Source organism: Bos javanicus, chromosome 13 (assembly GCF_032452875.1).
Source record: "Bos javanicus breed banteng chromosome 13, ARS-OSU_banteng_1.0, whole genome shotgun sequence".
Classification (NCBI taxonomy): Eukaryota; Metazoa; Chordata; class Mammalia; order Artiodactyla; family Bovidae; genus Bos; species Bos javanicus.
In genome coordinates this window covers 62,654,560-62,659,517 of record NC_083880.1, presented here as the reverse complement: position 1 = coordinate 62,659,517, position 4,958 = coordinate 62,654,560, and positions in this window count along the sequence as shown.

Below are 4,958 nucleotides of genomic sequence, written 5' to 3'. Positions count from 1 at the left end.
TGTCCATCCAATACCTCCAAAGTAAACTTTCCTGCATGGAAGGCCACAGGAGATTAAGGGGATTAGTGAGTCACTTAAGCACTTTAATGGATGTGTCAATAATGTATTTGGAACTGTACATCATGAATGTCACCATATGCAGAGGTGTGGGGAACATGGAGAGCAACCAAGAGGGCTGGGAGACTGTGTTCATGATTCATTCACATTCCAGTCCTGCTTTGAGCCATTTTCCTCATCTGTATCATGAGTGAGGTGGATCCAGGGACTGTGAGGAAGGAAGTCTCTGAGTAGAAGCAAGGGAGAGGGTACTCTTGCTTCCATCTGTTGCAGGGAGGAAGACAATTCTGACTCCATGTTGGAAACTGTTTCTTTGACTTGCTTTTCATTGCTTTTGTTATTATCAGTTCATTTCAGTTCAGTTGCTCAGTTGTGTCTGACTCCTTGCAACCCTGTGGACTGCAGCACACCAGGTTCCCCTGTCCATCACCAACTACGGGAGCTTACTCAAATTCATGTCCATTGAGTCCATGATGCTATCCAGCCATCTCATCCCCTGCTGTCCCCTTCTCCTCCCACCTTCAATCTTACCCAGCATCAGGGTCTTTTCCAATGAGTCAGTTCTTCTCATCAGGTGGCCAAATTGTTATTTGTTATTATAATCATTGTTATTATAAAATTAAAATCATTGTTATTACAAAATTGTTTTATAAAAATTGTTACTACAATCATACTTAATAACTTGACTCAGAGGACCCTACCCTTCTGCTTGACTGTAAACTAAAGTGTCTTTGGTCAGTTCATAGAGAGAGAATTTGTCCCTACCCACCTGTGAACAGAAGAGATTAACACATCTTTTCCAAAGGCTGGCCATTCCTTTGGAAATGTTTTTCAAGACTGAAGACCATTTCACTTCATTTCCCCACTGCCATTCCCTCTCCAGTCTGCCTGTTGACTCTAGTTCCTCATTGCTTTTCCTCTGACTCTACAAAAGCGCCTGGCATCCAGACCCTGACAAGATGGTTATTTTGAGGCACTAGCTTGCCATCTTCTTGGTCAGCTGCTTTCAGAGTCATTTTCCTTGCCTTAGCACCACATCTCTCAGATTCATCGGCCTATTGTTCAGTGAGCAGAGCGAGCTTGTACCCAGTAATTCATCCAAGGAATCTTGTGCTCTGGACCGGCTCTGCCCATTCCTTGCTGTTTGACACGGACAGCTCCCATGCCCTTCCTGGGCCTCAGTTTCCCCATCTGTAATAACAATAGCTGACACTGACAATTTTCACAAATGTTTGTGGAATCCTCCTTGAATCCTTATAATATAAAAACTTTTATTAGTCCTATTTTACAGATGAGGAAACTAAGATTCAAGAGAGGAAAAATTTTGCTCAAGATCACAGAGCTAGTTTATAGCAGAGTCAAGATTTGAATCCAGTTCTTCCTTTTGCACAGGCTTATCACCTTGACATCACATCACAAATTCCTCTTAGAGCAGAGCTGAAGCCTCCTTTTCGGGTAAGGGTAACAGCTCTCTGTTGCACTGAGAAGGAAGGCTTGTTTCTTAAGTCTCCGAGGACAGACACACTCCATCATTTGTTCCAAAATGCTGGCACCACCTCCATCAAGCCTTAGTCTTAAATTTGTATTAAAATATGTATTTTAGGTTGTTTAAAAAAATCCACATTTTCAAAGAAATATTTTTAAAATATAGAAATATGGAAGACAATGTCTCTATTTAGAGCTAAGCCCTGCTAGTACTTTGGTTCATTTCCCTCTAGTCTTTGTCCTAGGAGACTAGATGTAGACAGAGATGAAGAGACACGAGCAGCCAACTATCCTCTCTGTGGCAGGTCCTCTGGAAGGGAGAACTTAGGGATCTGCTTCCTCATCTCCCACACTAAGTCATGTAACAATTCTGGGCAAAGATAAGGATAAGACAGGCTCATGGAATCTCAGCCAAGGGGCCCTTGTCATGCTGATCTCCACCCACCATCCCCAAATGCAGCTGAAGTTCTCTGCTGCTTACCTGTTGTTTCCCTGGAATGTCCCTCCTGCTTCTGGGCCTTTGCTCAAGCTGTTCCTGTGGCCTGCCCGGAATACGGCAAATGATCCACAAAGAATGAATGATTCAACCCTTGCAATCTTGCTTTATTTATTTATTGAAGTGTTCTGTAGCTGGTTAACAATGTTGTGTAGGTTTCAGGCGCACAGCAGAGTGATTTAGTTATACACAAGTACGTGTATGAAAGGGAAAGTGTTAGTCACTCAGACATGTCCGACTCTTTGTGACCCCACAGACTGTAGCCTGACAGGGTCCTCTGTCCACAGACTTCTCCAAGTAAGAATACTGGAATGAGTAGCCATGCCCTCCTCCAGGGGATCTTCCTGACCTAGGGATTGAACCTGGGTGTCTCACATTGCAGGCAGTTTCTTTACCCTCTGAGCCAACAGGGAAACCCCACATACATATATACATATGCATTCTTTTTAAAATTATGTATGTATTTATTTCTTTTTGGCTGCACTGGGTCTTCATTGCTGCGTGCTGTGTGCATTCTCTCATTGCAGAGCATAAGTCAGTCGTTGCGGCGTGAGGGCTCTAGACAGCAGGCTCACTAGTTGAGGCACATGGACTTTGTTGCCCCACATCATGCGGAATCTTCCCAGACCAGGGATTGAACCTGTGTCTCCCGCACTGGCAGGCAGATTCTTAGCCACTGAACCACCAGGGAAGTCCTGTAAATTCTTTTTCAGATTCTTCCCCCTTATTCTTACAAAATATTGCATATACTTCCCTGTGCTATACAGTAGATCTTTGTTGATTATCTATTTTATATGTACTGTATATGTCAATCCCAACCTCCTAACTAAAATCTTGGTTAATTTCACCCAAAGTAAGAAACTGTTTTAGAGTTCCTTGCTAGAAATTAGTTTCTGTCTTATTCCAAGGCTGGACATTTGTCCCTCTGCTCAACCCTAGGTCTGAGTACATGAACTTCTTCCACTTATTTATCAGATCTTAGAGGCTGTCTCTAATTTTGCTCTCTTCCCAGACCTGTGCTTTGTACTGTGCACACCACATCTTATTTCATCCTCTCCAAACCCTGAGAGGTGTTGATGCTCTGTTACTCACATTATAGGAAGAGACTGTAACCTGAGAAGCTGAGCAATGTGCCTCTAGCTTCTGGAAGAGTCAAGATTCACAGCCAGGAGGCAGACCCCAGAGCACTTAACCATGATTCAGTTTCATCTAGTACATTTCCTACCTACTGATACATACTGAAGCCAGAATGCCATTCTGACTTTGTAGAGCAGAGTTCCCAGTAAATATTTCATCATGAGCACCCACCAAAACATCACTGCATGATTCTTTGTTTATAGAACGTGAATCAGGAAGCCCAGGTGAAGAGGCTGAAAGGGAGGCAGTGGTCAGGTTCTAGGGGAAATGCAACAGCAGACTTGAATCCTCTACCCTGTAAGTTTTAATTTTTAATAGACTATTTTTTAGAGCAATTTTAGGTTCTCAGCAAAACTGAGCAGAAAGTGCAGAGAGCTCTTATATATCTCCTTCCCCTCCATCCCCAGAGCCTCCCCTGTAATTGATATCCTCTACCAGAGTGGGACATTTGTCATAATGATGAACCTACATCGTTATCACTCAAAGTTTACATGAAGGTTTCGTCTTGGTGTTATACCCTCTGTAGGTTTTGACAAATGTGTAAGAATGTTTCTCTGCCACTTGTGTACAATTTCATTGCACTAAAAACCCTCTGTGCTGTGCTGTGCTTAGTCGCTCAGTCATGTCTGACTCTTTGTGACTCCATGGATTGTAGCCCACCAGGCTTCTCTGTCCATGGGGATTCTCTAGGCAAGAATACTGGAGTGGGTTGCCATGCCTTCCTCCAGGGGATCTTCCCAACCTAGGGAATGAACCCAGGTCTCTTGCATTGCAGGTGGATTCTTTACCATCTGAGCTACCAGGGAAGCCCAAGAATACTGGAGTGGGTAGCCTATTCCCTCTCCAGGGGATCGTCCTGACTCAGGAATTGAACTAGGGTCTCCTGCATTACGGGTGGATTCTTTACCAACTGAGCTACCAGGGAAGTGCCCAAAGCCCTCTGTGCTCTGCTAATTCATTTCTCCCTCCCTCCTAACCTCTAGTAACCACTGATCCTTTTACTGTCTCCTTAGTTTGCCTCTTCCAGAATATCACAGAGCTGGAATCATATAATATGTAACCTTTCAGTAGACTTCTTTCATGTAATCATATGCATTGAAGATTGCTCTGTGTCTTTTCATGACTCCAGAGCTCATTTCTTTTCAGGGCTGAATAATATTCCATTGTCTGGATGTACCATAGTTTATTTATTTATCCACCTATTGAAAGACAGAGGCTTCCCTGGTGGTTCTGATGGTAAAGAATCCGCCTGCAATCTGGGATACCTGGATTTGATCCCTGGGTTTGGAAGATCCCATGGAGAAGGGAATGGCTACCCACTCCAGTATTCTGGCCTGAAGAATCCCATGGAGTATACAGTCCATGGGTTCGCAAACAGTTGGACATGACTGAGTGACTTTCACACACACTGAAAGACATGTTGGTTGCTTCCAAATTTTGGCAGTTGCAAATAAAACTGCTATAAACATCCACGTGCAGGTTAGTATGGGCCTTTAATTGGGCACCGTAGAGTGTGACTGCTGGATCATGTGGTAGGACACTCTGAAAGTTTTGATGAAGGTATAACATTTAATTCACGGGTACCATTGTCAGCCCAGCTGCTCCCATCGGTGGCCACGTCTGCAGAGGCTCAGATGGATGGATAGTGTTTGCAGGACCACGGGGACAAGTGCTGACTTGGCCTGCAGCCTCGGATAAGAGCCAAAGGGAATGGCTTTGCTCCCTCTTCTGGAACCAGAGGTGTGGTCTTGCTCCTTCCTGCAACACTGGCTCCCTCCTAAGT